The sequence below is a fragment of the Sceloporus occidentalis genome, unplaced genomic scaffold (genome assembly GCF_023333645.1).
Source record: "Sceloporus occidentalis isolate IW3139 unplaced genomic scaffold, rSceOcc1.0.p SCAF_10, whole genome shotgun sequence".
In the NCBI taxonomy this organism is placed as follows: Eukaryota; Metazoa; Chordata; class Lepidosauria; order Squamata; family Phrynosomatidae; genus Sceloporus; species Sceloporus occidentalis.
Genome location: NW_028316990.1, coordinates 12257566 through 12277202, shown reverse-complemented (window position 1 = coordinate 12277202; position 19637 = coordinate 12257566). Strand labels below are relative to the sequence as shown.

Here is a 19637-nt window from a genome sequence, read left to right as displayed (position 1 = left end):
TAATAAATTCATAAAACTTCAAATTAATTCAGTGAATTTTAATCCCACTGCAGTTGAGCTTCTAGATTATACAGTTAACCTATGAGCAACCAGAATCAATGCTGGACAATGCCAAGTTAAAATACAAACTAGACATGTGAATCACTATTAGGAAAGTAATTATATTATCCTTGGTAACATTTTAGGACATTAGTTCTAATGGGGGGGGGGCACTGTGGCCTCTGGGTTGCATGCCATTTTGGAGGTTCCCAATGGTGCCCATGTCTCCCTCCGCTTTGTATTACTATAAATGTCTTCTATTCCCAAAAGGAATAATAGCGGCACATTGCTGCATCTTTCTCTCCCAGGGCTGTTTTTAAAAAACATTAAAATTTTGACAACATGGCAGGAGGAGCTACAGGGCTCCAATATCCAACGGGATGCCAATGTGGTATCCCAACCCTCAATACTTTCCCCCTTTGTTCTACAGTCTATACTGACTGTAGCATTATTTCTGTCTCCCCACACTTTCTTCACCATTCTTGTCTACTATGGTTAGCACTGTACCCTTGACTACTATGTTGGCTTATGAAGGGGGAAAAACAATGAGAAGGGTGTCTTCATCACTTCATTCAGCTCTCACCCATGGGGTGGTCAAACACTAAGTACAGTCTGCCCTCCTTATAGGCAGGCTTGCCTTCCATGGCTTTGAGCTCATGCAGAAAGCAAGCCCAGGCAGAAATAATGGGGTGCGTACTTGCACCATGTGCCCCATGCGCCCCATGCACCACCGCAAGCACACACCCCATTATTTCCTATGAGGCTTGAGCATATGCTCTTTTCCCCATACACAGGGGGGCCGGAACGGATCCCCTACATATGGTGAGGGCAGACTGTAGTTTATGTTAGTTTCTACTTCGTCTTAGCCGGAAGCAAGTTTTAAGAGAGTCATCACAACCTTTTAGAATAGGAAAAAAAGATATAAAAGATGGAAAACCACCAATTGACAGTTCCATAAGCAGGAAAACAAGGCCATATTGATAAACACAAAGAGCCATATTGAGATCACAAGAAGGCTGAAATTTATCTATTGGGTCTGATGTTCCCATCAATGATACATGTGTCATTCAAAACACAAAGAACATATTTTTTGTTATAACTAGAATGGCCAGTTGAGGATTGTCCTAGGCCATGAGACTTTGGGGCCAATACCTGTGATCTGGGGACAGCCCTTGATGATGGCATTAACCATTATGTATGTATTAAGTACCAACCACAGTTGCTCACATCTTGTCATTCAAACACACACACACACACACTTTCCCGATTAGAATTTAAGACAGAAGTCTTAGCTAAAGAGATATTTCCGGATCAAGTTAAATGAGAGATTACTGCTGGAGACGGGGTAAGTAACATTTAATGTAACCTACATGTTTCTAACAAGAAAATGGCTGCACAGTAGAATGGAGAGTGAGTCCTGGCACCACAAAAACATGGAAGGAAAAAGGAAAGTAATTAAAATACATAGACACCCCCAAGAGTCCGCACATTGCAGCAAAAAAAAAAAAAAAAAAAAGTCTTGCAACCTCATATATAACATACCCATGCTGTCATGATTCTTCATTGCACAAACTGATTTTTTTTTTACCCATGCACACTGTGAACAGGATAAAGAAATCTTTTGTTTGAAACTGAAGAAAATCTGACCCTGGAACCCAACTGCCTGGAGATATACAGAAATGAAGAAGGACCACCATGGAGATGCATAAATGCAAAAATCAATTACCAATCTTTCCCTATAAGAAACCTGTCTTAATGTTTTGGTGTTGAATCTTTAATATCTCAAATGCCATTTTCAGCTGCAGCTACTGTGGAGGCATCAGACTCTTCTGGTGATAAGGTTTCAGGGGAACATTTGAGGTTCCAAAAGGTTTAGACTATTTTTAGCACTAAACCTATACTCAAGGGTGCATGAAGAGAACTTCTGAGCATGTACAAAGTGCCTTTTCTTCACCAACAAGTAAATGCAGCCTGATTCCACATTTGCGATTCTGGGACAGGGCTTTCAGGCCCCAGAATATGTGTTTATTCACATGGTTCTATTTTTAGCAACTCATATTTGGGAATATGTTGAGCCCAAGTGTTAAAAAAATCCATCCAAAAGAATCAGCATTACAGTAGATTGAGATTAAACCGTGTTAAGTTGTCCTGTAACATATGACATATCCAAAATATGTCCAAAATATTACTCAAGTTTAAAAAGTCAATTCTTCAGCTAAATTAAAAGATTAAATGTGATTAAAATTCGTGTACAATGTCTACCTTTCTGGAACAGACTACTGTGACCATCCAAATATTGATAGTTATTGGGAAATGACTTCTGGTATTTAATCAATGTTGTTTCTTTATCATCCAATTTTTCCTTCAAGTCAGCTTTGAACACTAAACTACATTTCATCAAGGTTGGTAAAATGTTTAGAAAGGAACAGATGTCAGAATATGGGGATTGCCAATAACACTGATGGAATCCAGTAATTTCTTTCCTGTCCAAAGGCAAAAGAATGAAGAATAATCTCAACTGTATACAATAATAGAAGATTTACTGCAACATTAATGGCTATAAAAAAATAAAAGTACATAAAAGCTATCTCCATTTTTTCAAGCCATCACTAAGGGCAGTGTTTTTCAATTTAAGACAATTTTCACATCAAAACAAAAGGGGGTATGTATTTTTAAGCCTTAAATATCTATAAACTGTAGCGGATGCTGCCAACTAATGTGTTTGCCTTTTCCAACTATACATTAGACGATTGCATGGGGTAACAATTGACATTAAACCTCCAAAAACATAGATGCAATCTCTTCTTTAAGAATGCTTCTCTGGTTCTTGTTTGATTGTAGCATTTACATAAGAGTGTGGTTGAACAAGAGTCATAAATATAGATAAAACCCTCAGGACGCCATTCTTTTAAAACTGCCCTCTAAAAATCTGCCCTGCAATTTGCAAACTGAATTTTCTGCAGACTATTCTTGGCAGCCTTTGTGAAATGAGGGAAACTGACTCCAAGCAAGGACTGGTTAATCACAATTTTGCAATCATCCTCATATTGTAAAATTCAGATTTCTAACACTCAGATTGTTTTAAAGAAGAAACAAAATAAAGGAAAGCTCCTTGGGAGGCAGGGGACAGTAAAGGACATCTTTACAATTTTGCAATAAACGCAAACAGATTTTAAAACAGAGGAAATGGATAATGGGGGCAATCTCCCATGTTTCTGGACGTTAATTGCGCTGCATGTGCTGCATCGCACATGGAAGATAATGGAGAGGGGGAGAAGGGTTCCCACAACCATAGACTTTCCTGGTTGTATAAATTGTATAAATAAGTCTAGTTTTATAGGTCATGCAACCAACAAGACAGAAGGCATGGAAAGAACCAGTAGGAGTACAAATACAGGCCCACTGATGTGCAATGTACATTTTACCACTTGTATACATGGAAGCTCTCACCAGTAAGGATTAATCTGCATGTCATTTCAACCCATACAAAAGTTCTCTCTCTCTCTCTCTCTCTCTCTCAATGTCTCTCCACACTCAGACTCTCTTTCTCTCTAGTAGATTCCCTGATAGCCAATGCACATACAAGCTATATATCAGACCCTCCAACATTTCACAAATGAAATCCAGAGCACATATACCCAAGCAACGTCAAAGTGTGGTTAAGATAGTAAAAGGTTTTAATGAGGAAAAACACACAAGTTAGGAGAGGATGCAGCAGTTGGCTTTGGCTGAGCCTACTGAGAAAGACAAGATTCCACCTCCTCCAGTCCTCTCCCCCACACTGAGTTAACTGAGAGTTTTGGTACCCTACATTTGAAGTCAGTTTGAGGCAACTAAAATAAGATGAGGACAAAAAGGGTAAGTGGAAGGAGGAGAGAGAAAATGGGACATGTTAAAGGCAGATGAAAAACTGGATGACAGAGGATTAATCAACATGGTGGAGTAAGCATACCACTGCACCCACTTTTCTTTTTGCATTTAATGGAGACTCCATGTAGGGCCCATTCTCATTTCCAGCTGGTTATCTGTTCCAAGGCGAGGGAGGGAGTGTCATAAACATGACCATAAACATGACCATTCACAAATCTCAGGATTAAGGCCAATGTTCTAGAGCAATGGCATCACAAAGGGGTGAAGTGGTGTGGGCTGCACCAGGTGACACCCCAGAAGAAGGGTGACACTGAGTCCAGCCCTCTTTTCCTGCTTGTGCAGTGCACCCCCATCCCTGCACGCCATTTCCATGCACATGTGCTGTCCGATCTTTTTCCTCATCAAGAAAAGGATGGGGTGGCACAGGGGGAGGGAGCATGCCCTGCCCCTGGAAACCCCACCCCCAAAAGCCCAAACTCCACATTGGGTGACACCAGGTGCTGGGATGCCACTGTTCTAGATATCTGAGTACATAATTTATTGATGGCATAAATCCTGGTGACACAATCTTACTATAAAAGTTCACCTGTAAATATTTCAGAGTTTTGAACTGCAAGTTAGAATGCATAATTTTGAAAAGCTTCAAACTAATCCATCACCAAAGCAATCCATTGCTGGATGATTCTCGGCAAATCTGGCAAATTTACAGTTTGTTAAGAGTTTGTTATGGTTTAGTGGTTTGAGTAGTTTACAGCACTGTAAACCAGAGTTTGAATCCCTCCTTAGCCATGGAAACTCACTAGTTGACCTTGGACAAATCATACTCTCTTGGCCTCAGAGGAAGGAAAAGGCAAACCCACTCTAAACAAATCTTGCCAAAAAACCTCCATGATAGGTTTCTTTTAGGATCACCACGTTAGAAATGACTTGAAAGGATACAACAACTTGTTACAATTCTGTGGCAAGAATGTTCTCATAATATTTGATTTCTAAGAAGTGAAAAGTTCCATATGAGAATGAATATTGCTTGTAGTAGTCTACTCACTTCTAAAAATGAAGCTTATGCATTACTAAGTGTGTCAAGATGTGAACAGAGATGTACATTTTAATACACATTTTAATTTCCAATTAAGGAAACGTGCATGATGATAAGGAAAGAGCCTCCTCAGTGGTGGCAACCCCTTTATGGGACTTTTTCAAAAGAAGGCTTATCAGTTGTCAACTCTGTTGACTTTTTTGAGCCAAGCAAAACTGTTTTCCTTCTCGAAGGCACTGAATGTATAGTCTAAAATATGCCTCTGTTTAGTATATATTATCTATGCATATTATCTTCCTTCTTTGAAAATATTTCTGGACACTCTGCTAAAGAGCAGTCTATATATTCTTATATAAATCAATAATGTCGTGTAGTCAAAAACTTGTTCACGCAAATCTTACCTGGAATTGGCAGCTATATTTCAATCTTCTGTTCCTGGAAGCCTTTGTTCTGTAAGCAAACAGAAGCTGCTTTTATTGTGCGTTGAAAGTGTATTGATGGTTAGCTGTTATATAACAGCATATAGATATTTATTTAAAAACAAATAAATGTACCATTATTGTATAAACATTACCATACAAGGCAACACTTTGATCAATAGGTGTGCAAGTGGTCCCTGCAAAAAACTGGAAGCAACTGACCAGTATAATTCTACCTGTTGTTACCCTTTTCTTTCTGTTGTCATTATGAAAGAATATTCTTAAACTGACTTTAAATGAGGTTTCACCTTGTCAGATCCTTATTGTGCCCTCATTTATATATTCAGTGGAGGAAATAGCACTCTAAAAGTATTATTTGGGTGCCTAAAATTGCAGTGCATTGTTAATATGTACATCAGAAGCAACCAACATTGTGAAATTTGGAGTGAGAAAAAAAAGCAAATGCATAGTTTTAAATATGAATTGAAATCATCTACAATATTGTGTGTCTGCCCTCCTTTCTCACCTTTTGCCCAAATCAGTCTGAGGCTAGCATAATTTCCCTGTATTACAGGGCAAAGCAAAATTAAAATTCCACTTTCCTTAAATATGTTATTGTGACTGGTAAAAAGTAGTATAAAATGAAAGACATTCATCTATTTGTTTTGTCTTATGCCCAAACTGTCTCTTTTCAAGGTTCACAGAAATGTGTTCAAATGCAAGTAAAATCTTTTCCATTATCAGTGTAATTACAAATGACGAGAAATTCCCTTAGGAATTCAAAAGTAACAATGTGTGTCTTTCTTCCTGACCCAACATTCAGAGGCCTCTCAATATGGACATAGGTTACAAACTTTAGAAACCCTATTTTTTTTAATCTTTATGAATGCTTAGCTTTCTAATTTTAAAACATTCCACTAGTTGCTTAAAATTGCACCTCAGGAATTTTGTGTAACATTGAAATATAGAGCTTATATTTAGATTAGTGGATATTCATAAATTATTACACATAACCATGCTGTTACTTTGTAAAAAATGAGATGTGGAACATGCATGGGAGAGGATCTATATGTTAATGCCAGCATATAATGCTGACACACAATTTATTGATTGATTTTCTAACGTACTGATAGAAATCTTACACAAACACAATGTACTGGAGCTAAACATAAGTTAGTATAAGTCTCACTTATTTCAGCTAGCATTTGTTGTTGCTGCTGTTAACTGCTCTTGAGTTGGCACAGACCCATCACAATGCTATGGATGAAATATCTATAGGTCCATCTGATATATCCATCTAATGGCATATTTACTCAGGGGCTGAACAGACCACCCCTAAAGGGCAGCCTGCAGCCGCCCCTATCAGGGCTGGATTGGAGCCATGGCGACTACATCACACGGCCCTGATCTGGTCCGCAGTGCAAAAAAGAGCCACAAAAAGTGGGTCCTTTTTGTGACACAGAAAAGGCACCATAGCTGTCAGCACTGCGGCTTTTCAGTGCTCCTTTGGTGCTGCATCATTTGGACACAGCGCCAGAGGAGCACCATGACACCGCCCACCATGTGGTGGGGCACTTGGCATCATGCCGGCATGGGGACAGAATTTGGCCGTGCGTTCTACAGGTGCCATGCCCTCATTCCGCCCCAATGCCGGCCAGTCTGTCGAGACTCTCAGTTTGCTAATCAAACTGAGACGATATGGATGGATCTTTTGTCTGTGTGGAAGCCAACATTTTGTTGTTATGCAGAAACAACCAAAGGATGAAAAAGATGGTATCTAGAAGGCTTTGGGATAATACCCAGCATATGGTGATATAGTGGCTCCTTCTTATTGCGGAGGTACATGTGGCACCTCAGAGATGTTTTTGTAGCCACAAGGTCTCCCCAGGGGGCAAAAAAACTGTGTTGCTCCAAGATACCTTCTAGGGGATTTCCACCAAATCCGGGCCCCAGAGGGATCAACTATTTTTTTTTTTCAAAAATTAAAAAAGGGTTCTAGATGTAAGAAATCCTAAGGATATAATGCAGCCCCTACCCTTCTAAAGTTCCCTACCCTTCAGAAGCATATAAATTCATCTGAAAAAGCACTGGAGATGATCTGGGGGCCCTCTGTTTCAATCTGTGCCCAGACTGCATAATTCATACCAATTAAAAAGTCTGCCTTCCAAATGCTCTTTAAGTGAGGGAAACCCAACTCACTCAGTCCATGGTTCCTCTCTGATTAGTACCTGATTCTGTCTTCAACTGTACCAGTTTGTTCTCAGAGCAGTATATATTTCCCATGAATCTGTTTAAGAAATCTGAATGTTCAATAAGTCCCCATACTAAAAAGGCAGGTGTCATGGACACAATAAACTATAATAGCGTAATACGAACTATGAAATAACTTTTAATATGTTGATCGCTTCCCCAATAGTCTGAAATGGCTCCTTTGGAACCATCACACTCTCCTCGGTCGCAGAAGAGCCGTATATGCACACTAAGTGGGCACACAGAAAGTCATTTAAGAGATTGGTGATTAAAAAAATAAAAATAATTACTCTGTACGAGACAGGACTTCAATGAAGACAGAAAAACAATTATAGGGGCTTCATGATTCAAATCTAGCATTTTTATGGTTTTTATACTGGAGAGAAATTACAACAACAAATAGCAGGCTCTCTCTCATCCCACCCTCATTTCTCTTTACCTGATCACTGGTCATGGTGCTCCTAACATCCCATGAGCCAGTATGGTGTAGTGGTTAGTGTGGGAGGACTAGGCATGGCAGGAATCAGGGTTAAATCCCTACTTAACCCCACTGAGTGACCTGAAATTATTCAGACACATAGCCATGTTTGTCTGGAATATCGGTAATAAAGGTGCCCCTTTGTATACAGAGATGTAGCTCCATGGGCAGGTGAATGAGGGCACTGCCCCTTCAAATACAAATTTGTCACACCATGAAATGGTCCCTCAGCTCCCCAAATATCTAGCTTATAGAAAATACTGATAATCATTCACACTTAGAACTCTTCTATTTGCTGTATTTCTGTCCCCTTGACCTAGCCTTTTACCATGAAAATCATTTATTTTGCAGCGCATAAGGTAGGACTGTACCAACTTTTGTAACTGTGATAGCATGAATAAGTTCCTGTATAGCTCTTTCAATGAGAACCAATTCACATCGCAAGATCCTGCATTCAATTCTGTTCATTTACAGAGAGGAGAATCACTAGAATGTAAGTATACTTTCTGCCTCTTACATGGGGTTTTATGAATGCAAATCAGTGCATTCAAGTTTCTATTATTATTATTATTATTATCATCATCATCATCATCATCATCATCATTATTATCATTATTATTATTTGTCTTTATAACATCTCATGTCTTTGTCCTTGAAGGGAGGAAGAGGAAGAAGAATGGAGACATGTTTAATAACTAGCACACATCTGGCAAAGTTATATTTGCAAGGTATGGACACTTCCCATTTGGAGAGATTTTTGAAGGCTGAGCTATATAACCTTCTACAAAATGAATGCAAAAAGACTATCATTGAAATCTTTAATTACACTGAAGTCATAGCCCTATATTCTTATTTGCAGTTTAGTTGAGGAGAAATTATAGATTTTTAGGGGGTAATTTTTATGAAATCTATGGGGGGAGAAATGGAAAGCATCAGAAGCGTCATTCTGCATCAGATAATGAGAAATGTATTTTTCCTAACCAGTTTCCAGCCACTGCAAGCTGATGATATGACTGTTTTCTTCTGGCCCATTATCTGAGCACTTGAACCCTGGATAACAATGAGTTCATACAGAAGGAAAGTGCTAAGCTTTAATTGTATGTATTTAGTCACGCAAACAGAAGCAATGGCCTGAGAATGGCTAGTTAGCCAGTGACAGCTTTTAGCTTTAGAGCTGGCTACGGAAAGCTATTACAAATTGTACTGATCTATTCAAGGCCATGGCAGGGGAAAAGCAAACAAAACAAAAAAAATTATCACACACCCTTGTGCTTCTCCTTTTAACCCAGTCGCCACAGTAAGTTTGGCTTTGTTACCTTTCAAATTTATAGATATATAGATGTGACATTCCCACCACCCACTAATTTTGTTCCAGTAAACATCATTAAAAATTTGAAGACACCAAAAGAATGTGCGGTTTGTGTGTGTGTGTGTGTTTTACAAAAAACATGTCTCCCTGTCAATCAATTCTGCATGTCTGCATGAAACTGATGATCACATCATCATGTTAGTTTGCCTGACTTGCTCAGCACAAAGAAGGTGGGAACATTTTCTCAAGCAGGGATGTCAGCACTTGAAAAATCAATCACCATCTGGGCTCATTTTCCAAAAGGGAGAAAAACAACCCCTGGTTAAGAATACACTAGAACAAATAAGTTGGAAATGTTTGAAAATAAACGGCAGGGTCAACGAAACTTTATAATAAAATTGAAAAGAAGCACTACCACAGCTTCTTCTTTTAAAAAAAGGACAATAACATTACGTATGTATATTTCTCCAGAACCTCAAGTCTACAAATAGATAAATAAATGTTACAGTGCAGCAGCATGCAAGAAAAGCATGAAAACAAGTTTCTTTAACACCTGGGAGGGGGGTCCGTTTCTTGGAGAACGTTTGCAGATATCCTGGCTGGGAAAGCCTTTTGTTTGAAATAAATGATATTCCTTACAATTAGAAAATCACAAGACTGAGGCTTAATTTGGAACATGCAGAATCTGTTCAAGTCTACAAAAAGACATCACAGTTGTATAATGTCCCATAGTTATGATTTGGCAACTTTTGACAAAAAAGAAGTGGAAGCTTTGCTCAGCTTTTCATTCTGCTTGGATGAGTTCCAGTAAAATATGTTACATGACGTTGGGTTGAATGTATTGTTTTGACTTGATTTGTCTCCATGTGCACCTTCTTAAGCATTTTTAGGGTTCCCCACATTGTCTCAATCCTGTGTCTTATGATACTCATATTGTTTTAGGGAGTTCTCATTCCATAAATAATGAGCTGCAGAGGATAAAAGTATTTTATAAAGCACCAAGTATTAGATGGCGGTGTTGCAAACGCTATCCCGCACAATGAATAACAATTAATCAAATCATAAAACACTACAAGAACTCACAATACACAAATAGCAGAGGGAAAGATAAATTGATTTTTGCAGCCGCTTTGCTCCTTTTCAGTGGCACAACTGTGTGAAAAATACCAGTTTGAAAAGTGTGCTGAGGCAGCAAAACCATTTAATACTTCACAAACAGTTATCTAAGCCAGTGTCCAATAGCTAGACAGTACTGTAATGTGACCTACATACTAACAAAATCATTTTTATAGACGAGAAAAGAGCAGGTATTTATCCACTTGATAATAGTTAAAACAACTAGCTCAAATGCTTTTTTGTTGTTGTTGTTATTGTTGTTATGTGTTGGCTTATAATGTCTGTTTTTAAAATCCAAACCCATGTGACAGAATGGAATTAGGAATTCTCCCAAAGTATCTCTTTGTTTTGGGGAAAACATTGAAATGTAATGCCTATGTATCATCTGCTGGTTTCTTTCTATTTTTCTTCTGTTGATCCACTATAAGTTTGTACTTCAATTCAAATATCTCCCATCTGTAACTTCAATGTGATGCTATAAGCTTTAAATGTTTTCTTGTTCCTTTAAACTGTATCTTGGGCATATCCAACCTAAGTTAAGAACTTTACTCTAATGTGGGAGAGTAATTTAATACTTGTGCTGAAATCAATGGGATTTAAAGTGCTTATCATAAAAAAAATGAATAAATGTTTTAAAAGTGTTTAACTTTGGCAGAACTGCGCCCCCCTTTTAAAGAAATTTAGCCTATTAAAATTTTAGATTACAAAAATACATAAAAGTTGGCTCCCTGTCACAATGAAAGTTGAGGAAAGATTTTAAAATGTAGTTTAATTTTCATAAGTTTAATAACTGTTTAAATTATAAAATGACAAAAAGCATACTTTGAAAAATACAGAACACTTTCATGTTTTTAAAAAAAACCTTTAGTTTTACAAATCTGTCATGGGTACATCTCCTGTCAATACAGAAATCCATTTTTATACAGTCAGAACTGCATTAGACCTCCACAACCTCAACTATTTTGAACCATGTTCCTTTGCTTTCTTTGTTCTTGTTCTTTTCATTTGGGAGTAATACTTGCTTTGGTCATTTGTCTCAAATGAACTCACTTGCTTCTACTCAAAATACAACCATTCCTAAGTAATTCCAATAATACAGTCATGTAAGACCAGTGCCGCCGCTGCTGCTTGCAACATCCGGGAGCCACAGCGGCCAAACCGCACGGTTCCCGGACGCTCCGAGGAAGGAGCGTGGAAATCGTGCTCCTTCCTGGGCCCCGGAAGTGGCGCCGCAAAGTGCAAGGCGCGCTTCACGGCATCACATCCGCTGCGACACGTTTGGACGCTATGCATCCAAGACGTCAAAATGGCGGCGGCTGTGTGGAACGGCCACCATCATTTGTTATGGACAGAGTCCGTAATAGCAGTAGGGGCATCTAGCAGTAGGGGCGTTTCAAACTGGGACGTCCTGAGGATGTCTGAAATGGCGCTTTGTAACCCGCCATAGATAGAATGAGAGCCACAAAACTAAAGTTCATCCCGACAGGATGGAAGCTCTGTGGATTGCTAGTTCTTGAGTCTGGGAACTGGGTAAGCTATATGGCATAGATTGAGTTGAACCCCTTCTGAAGGAGCAGGTAGGGAGTTTGGGGCTATGTCTAGGTCCATCTCTATCACTGGAGACCCAAGTGGGCAATGTGCTCCCAATTGCTTGGCACCAGCTTTGCCCTTTCTTAGACAGGGATAGCCTAGCCCCTGTAGACCATACATTGGTAACACCCTTATAGACTACTAAGCAAGGTCAAAGGCGAAAGTGCAAAGGCAATCTTAACGCTGAATGTAAGGAAAACAAAAATAATGACCCCAGAAGAAATACATAAATTCAACCTAGACAACAAAGCCTGTCCAAAAGAGTATCTTGGTAGATGGTATCAAAAGCCAATGAGGTCTTTTTACAGCCATAACTCATCCATCAGTGTGACAAGAGTCAATCCTTCGTCACAATGACTATGAAATAAATTGGGGCAGGGACAAGAGTTTAAGACGGAAAGAAATATGCCTTTTTGGGGAAATGAAAATCTTTTTGCTTTCCTACTTGGAACTGGATACACTATCCCCTTGTCTCTCCCTTTTCATTATAAGTGTTAATAACAACCAATCTAAAAGTACAATAGTCAGACAGCAAAACTGTATATATGGAATGTTTTAGATTTGATATTTAAATTACTATTAGTTAAGAAAAGGTACAAAGAAAAAAAATACATTTTCAATCAGACTTTCACATTTCTTTAGATCTTAACCTGACATTAATGAGCAAATACACACTGAGATGAGGAGCGGTCTGTAGGATAAAATGGCTCATATACTATGTTGATAAGTTAAGATGAAAGAAACCCTAGAACAAAGACATTACAGTGTTGTGGAAGTATGTTAAAATTCCAAAATATTTGTATTCGTCAACAAAGCGAGAAATGCCCATGACAAAAATATATAAATAAATACACCTGTCACTTTTTTTTATTTGACTGTATAACAACTATACTGTATATATTAACACATTAATGTACTATGGTTCCTAGCAGTCATTTACTATAAAAGATGCGTGAACATTATATACATATTTTTACCCATCTTGCCCCTGACGCATGCTTTTAGTTCCCACTGATAGTCAACTGCAGCCTAATATATGCACTGAAGAACAAAGATTAACCTATATAAAGCAGAAGAAAGCACTGAACAGGACAAAGTTATTGGTGATCATCACAGCAATGTTATACAGTATATTGTGTAATACAGTGTACGGCACCCTAAGGATTATGAATTACCTCATTCAGTAAAAGAAGGAAATTCAGTAGAAGCCCTGTTATCCCAAACTTCAGCTATACAGAAAAATGTCCACTATTCTCATTCATCGGTTCTTCCTCCCACTTTCTTCAGCTCCTTCTTTTAGGGCTGCATTCACATATGCCCCTGTTTCTTCAACAATAACGTATTTACACATTTTAGGCTCACTTAATCCAATGGGACTTCATAGTACTAAAATGTAAGTCTGTCAAAAATAGTACTTTGGTTCATGTGAACTTTCCATGTACCCCACTTGCTCTTTTTTAAAATATATAGAATAAACCAGGCTTCTCTAGACCATGATGTATATAGAACTAAATCAAAGGAAGGAACAGTTGTTCTCATATTCTGGAAGATGATCAGGAACATCCAAGTATTGCTTGGGATGTTTACTACAATGTCTATCTTTGAGAGGTAGGAATAATGTGAAACAGCCCCCCTCAAATCAGGAAGTTATATATAAAACAGGAAGATATAGTGAGCTGACTTGAACATAATTAGAAATGGATCTTGAAGGAGTATGATTACCTCAGTGCTTCTGGCACATCTTCTTCTAGTCAAGAAATTAGAAGAAGACTAGGAAATGGGGAGGGAATTTATGAAAGAACTAGAAAAGATCCTAAAGACTAAAGATATACAACTGAGAACTAACGTTTAAATAATTGAAGCTACTGTATCCCCTGTTATCATGTATGGATGTGACATCTGGGCAGTGAAGAAAGCAGATAGGAAAAAATCAATTAATTTGTGATGTGGGACTGGAGAAGATGCTGAGGATACTGTGGACAACCAAAAAGACAAACAAATGTGTCCTATAACGGATCAAGCTTGAATTTTCACTGGAAGCCAAGATGAGAAGGTGCAGCTCATTAGAAAAGAAAAGAAAGGTAGATGGTAGTAGAAAGTGAGGAAGACAGCATCCCAGATGCATAGACTCTATTAGGGAGGTCACAGGTATGAATTTACAGGACCAAAGTAAGAGGTTTCATCCATCTTGGGATCAACTTGAGGGCAGCTAACAACAACAAAACAAAAACCTTGATTTAAATCACCCAGCATGATACATGCATCCAGGCCAAAATAAAGCTGCTTCAGGTCACTTTGGAGGTATGCTGTTTAAATGATGCATTTATACCCTGTCTTTCTCTGAGACAGGACTCCAGGCAGCTTACAAAAAGGCACAAAATTGTAACGAGACACATATAGTTAAAACATACAAAATTAAGGTTAAAAATATTAATTAACATCAGAATTAAAACTTTTTAAAATCTTTAAAACAAAGATTAAGGACCGTGCATGAATATTATACGTGACTGGAGCGTGTACAGCGCTGTTCCTATAGCATGCACAAGCATGCTGCTTGTAACTGATAACTCGGGTTTCCTAGAGTTCACTGGCTCATTGAGTGATGGGAACCAGCCCAATTTGTCAATCATGAATTTGCAAGTCTTATCTGTAGTGCAGTCTACAAGTTCCAAAGAGTTCCTCTGGAAGACAAGAGCTCTCAGCCAAGGGAGCAACAGATTTCAAAGAAAGAAGGGGCCCGTACAGACAGGCCAAAATAAAGCTGCTTCGGGTCACTTTGGAGGTATGCTGTTTAAATGATGCATGCCTCCTAAGAGGCCAGGAGCTTCACCAAAGCCATGTGACTGGAGCGTGGCTTTGATGTAGCTTCCAGACTCTTAGGACGCATGCATCATTTAAACAGCAAACCTCCAAAGTGACCCGAAGCAGCTTTATTTTGGCCTGTCTGTATGGGGCCAAGGATAAGCAGGGATAGTGGTCCCAACAATTTTAATATAATTATAATATGACTGACTCCAATGAAGCAAAATGCTCCCAGTGTTCCAGAACCAAGTGCGAGTAGGAATACAAATGTATTCAATAAGCAGTATCATTCTGCATGAGGCAAAAACCCTTCAAAAACCTATTTGACATATATTATCTGCCAGTGATTCTACAAGGGAATGTAATCCCTGCCTCTGAGATGCAACAAGAAGTAAGGAGTCAGAGCGCAGGGCTGCATTGATTAAGATGTATTTCTTCCTAGCCCAGTCAAAATATACACTGAAGAGAGGCAAAGAAACATTCCTGTAATGATCCAAGCCATAACAGGGAAGGAAACTGTTGGTGTATAATATACACGACATTGGCTTTCAGTGTACTTTTTCTGCTCAAGATAGTAATGATATTGCTTGTTTGATAGATCCTAACGTTTACTTATGCTATGTCTGAGCTATTACTCTCTCTGTTTTGTTTCTTCTTTGGAAGTGGTGTTGGTATTAAAGGAGGACTTCAGTTACAAAGGCCTTAAGTGAGGAATAAAGAGGGGATGTCCAGCCAGAAGTACATGTGAATCCCATTTCTATCTTTTCTTCCACTCTGAATGAGTGCAGCTTTTGACAAAGAATGTGTCAGCCACTGTAATCAAATTTAAAGAAGCAAAGGATGCTACATATTCACTGCTTCATGAGAGATTAGGAGGGAAAGGGATACTCAAAATATAATCACAAGGTCTGTAAAATTCATTGTAGCTTAGCAGTGAATCCTGGAATTCAGCTCTGATTGACCTGGGAAGAAAATGGTGCTGGCAGTGATGCTTTCTCAGTGACATGGTGTGTGTGTCTAATTGACACCTATCTATCTATGGCATTTCCAAATCGATGTCCTAACTAAACATGGTGGGAATCTCAGAAATATCTTGCTCTTTTAAGTAATAAAAGTTGAAAATTGGAAAAGGGGAAATGGTGAAGGCTTGTTCTGCCTCCCTTATAATTGCTACAAAAATGATTTACATAAAAGAATGAGTGATGCTGACACACCATCAATCCTGCTGCTTCCCCTTTTAAGCCTCACACAAGCTCAGTTTGCCAGATTCAAATGACCCATGATGACATGCTATAACCAAGAAGCCATGAAAGTTGTCATTATGTAAAGAACTCCAGAAAGAAAATCAGATGTTATTTTTAAATGAAAATCAATAATAATAATAATAATAATAATAGTTTTTATTTGTATCTTCCCGCCTCTCCCAATGGATCGAGGTGGGATCACAACAGAGTTAAAACACTTGTAATATTACAACATTAATTACAATTAAAACCACAGCTAAAAACATAAAACATCAATCATCAATCAATCACGGGGTCAATCACGGGGTCAGGTGATCTCAGTCCGTGCCAATGGTCTTCATAAAAGGTCAGGAGGATATGCGCGGCGGAAGAGCTCTGTCTTTACCACCTTCTTGAAAATCTCCAAGGATGTAACAAGGCAAGTCTCCTTTGGGAGTCCGTTCCATAGTCTAGAAGCAGCTATACTGAAAGCTTTTTGGGAAGTGGAAACATGTTTGGATGATGATTAAAGTGTTTATGTGAATATTTAGGGCAAACATAGCTCTAACAAATGAAGAAAGATGTAACCAGTATGTGGTGTTGCCTGGTTAAGCACACTGGAATACCACTGATGTGGATTAATTCATTGACTCTGACTCACTTCAGTAGTTCTTTGTGTCTATAAATGGAACCATTTCATCTGAAGATCCCTTTGACTGGATTAAACCAAAATCCTAAATGCTGGGACTGGCTCAAGGCTATTGGCAATGATATGACTTCAAGTTGTGCTTTCCTACCCACGGTCCCTGAAATCAACTATGAACTATGGATACCGGCCATAAAAGCCTCCGACTTCACATAAACTCAGTGTTTTGCTTCCATCTCTTTCCTTTACTCATGCATAAACATATGCACACACATTCACAGTGTACACTGAAGATTTTCAAAGTACTTCTGAAGACAGCTTATGAATGTACAACTATAACTACAATCAGGGACTCTGCTTTGCCGAAATACACAAAGAGAGCACACAAGTACAATCAGTATACAAAAGTGCTTGTACACTGACACACTTGCTACATCAGGATGGGGAGCATCAACTTCCTAGACACTGTTGGACTGAAAGTCTCAGCAGTGCTAGCCAACTGAAGGATGCTGAGGGCTGCAGCCCGACAACATTTGGAGGTTAACAAAAGAAACAAGACACTTTAAGGGTTGTGTTTGTACCTGTCGTTGACAAAAATATTTCATAAGTACTAGTTTCCATCTCTAGGCACTTCAGTATGATAAGTGACATCTTTTTGCTAGCATTTCTCTTCACTGTAGCTTAACATTTCACAAACCTTTGTTTATTTACTATATAATATATTATATTTCAATGTACTTTGTAATGGGTTTTTTTAACCCATTTTCTTCAATACTAGCATATGTCAATCAAAATGTAAGACATCCAATTAAGAAGTACGTTATTTCTTTGTTGCCTTTCAGCCCCAAAAAGATCCCTAAATTAAATAAATTAACCCAAATTGGGTAATCAAGGTGAGGGAGGAAAAACATTTGACGGAGGATCCACAGTTAGTTCATTGGACTTTCAAGACGCAGATCATGTGCAGGATTCAACCGTGAGTTGTTCATGCCTGTAACCTTTGGAATTATTGAGTGTGTAATGCAGGGATTGTAACAAGCCTCTTTTGCAAGCTGCCCTGGGCTTGTTCTCTGAGCCACATCGCGCACTAAGTTTAAACAAAACTGCTCCCAAGTTTCCTAAATGGTTTAATAAAACATATACTGACTGTAATATTCAGTTTATAGTAGAAAACTATCGCCCCTTGGTTTGAAAAATGACCTCCAGTTGGCAATTTTACTCTCAGCTTCATAGATTATAGTCCACTGTTGGTCATTTACTCAGTCCACAGAGCAATACTTTTCCATAACAAGCTCAAACGGCAATCAGTATTTGTAGGCTGCTCCACAAGCTGAGGATAATGCACCGCAACACATTCTATTATGCAGCTAAACAAAAGGAATAACAACCTGGTGACACTGACACAGAGAGAAAAGGAATGCTTATTCCCTTAATGCTGAGACATCCAGCGGGGGAAAATACATTTCTTTGTATTTTTTGGAGATTTCTGTTGCCTTTAATGTGTTCGACGCAATATAAAAAATCTCTAATTCGATTCCTTTTTCACTAATGACATTTGCCTTTGTATCATCTTAAGTCTATTCTTATGCACTATAGCAAAAGCTAGATCCTATTAGAGCTGATCAAATTTAAGGAAATTAGTAAGATACCCTAAAGTTATAAAATCTCGATTGTAATAATGGATTCAGGGCTCAGTGTTCAAAAGGCACTTTCAGAGACAACTCAACTGCCCTTGGGAAGGGGGGGAAAAACATGTTTTGTATGGTATTTAAGAGCCTGTAACCGATGTTTTAGATCTGTTCCTATACTTCCGCATGCTTATCCATATCAGAATCTGTTTCTGAAAAATCAGGATCGTGTTTAAGGGATATTTGAACTGTGGCTAATTTCCCAATTTATGTATCTGGAAGATCTCCGTTCTATTTCCTACTGCACTTTGGAAAGTCTTGCACATGCAAAGCCCACGAACTATGAAGCTACAAACAGAGTTGGAAATTAACATGTTTAAAATAATGTTGCTAGGATGAGGAAGTGACAAAGCTGTAACAGCTTTGCTTTGCCTAGTCATAGTAATAATGCTACTTTTTGTGTAATGAATAATTGTTACTTTGTACTCCTAAAACATAGTATGGAGATGATATGGAGCACATATAGTTTATAGTTTATTTTTGTTTTTAAAAAATGAAATAATAAAATCAAATAAATATAAAGAAACTCAAATATAACATTAGTCCTATAGTAATTGGTAACAATCTGCTTTTAATATGTAATAAGTTTTGTCTAACAGACCTGAGCTGTCTCAATTTGGTGGGGATAATCCTGATTAATCCTCTGTTGTTCCATTTTTCCAGGTGCTTTTAAAATGTCCTGGTTTAAATCTGTTGTTGTTGTGCCTTCATGTCATTTCTGACTTACTACAACCCTAATGTGAACTTATCGCAGAGTTTTCTTGACAAGATTTGTTTGTGGGGTAGTGGTTGTCATTGCCTTATTCTAGGGCTGAGAGAATGTGGCTTCCTTAAGGTCATCCAGTGGGTCTCCATAGCCAAGCAGGAATTTGAACCCTTGACTCCAGAGTTGTAGTCCAATGCTCAAACCACTATACAATGTTGGTGCTCTCTACTACTTCTACTTTCATCCTTTTTCCTCAAACTGAGTTCAAAGTGAAAAACTAGTGGGGAAAGGAGATAAGGGAATCTTGCCCTTCTCACTAGGCTCAAGCAAAAGCAAACTGCTGCAGCCTCTCCTAGCTTGTGTGTTCTTCCTTATTAACAACTTTTGTCATCTTGACCACACTTTGGCCACATGTGTCACAGTTTTCAGATGTGGAATTATGGAGAGGAAGTAGATCTTCCTCTC

General features: G+C 38.4%; 1 protein-coding gene across 7 annotated transcripts in view; it reads right to left on the bottom strand.

Moving 5' to 3' along the window:
* ZNF536 (zinc finger protein 536) overlaps nucleotides 1-19637 on the bottom strand; it is a 479395-nt gene that overhangs the window by 347103 nt on the left and 112655 nt on the right. For 6 of the 7 annotated variants that reach the window (XM_089539948.1, XM_089539951.1, XM_089539954.1 and 3 more), the window contains one exon: nucleotides 5347-5395. The exons of the other annotated variant lie outside the window; for it this stretch is intronic. The gene's annotated coding sequence lies outside the window, so the exon portion shown is untranslated. The remainder of the gene's footprint in view (nucleotides 1-5346; nucleotides 5396-19637) is intronic. 7 annotated transcript variants of the gene reach the window in all.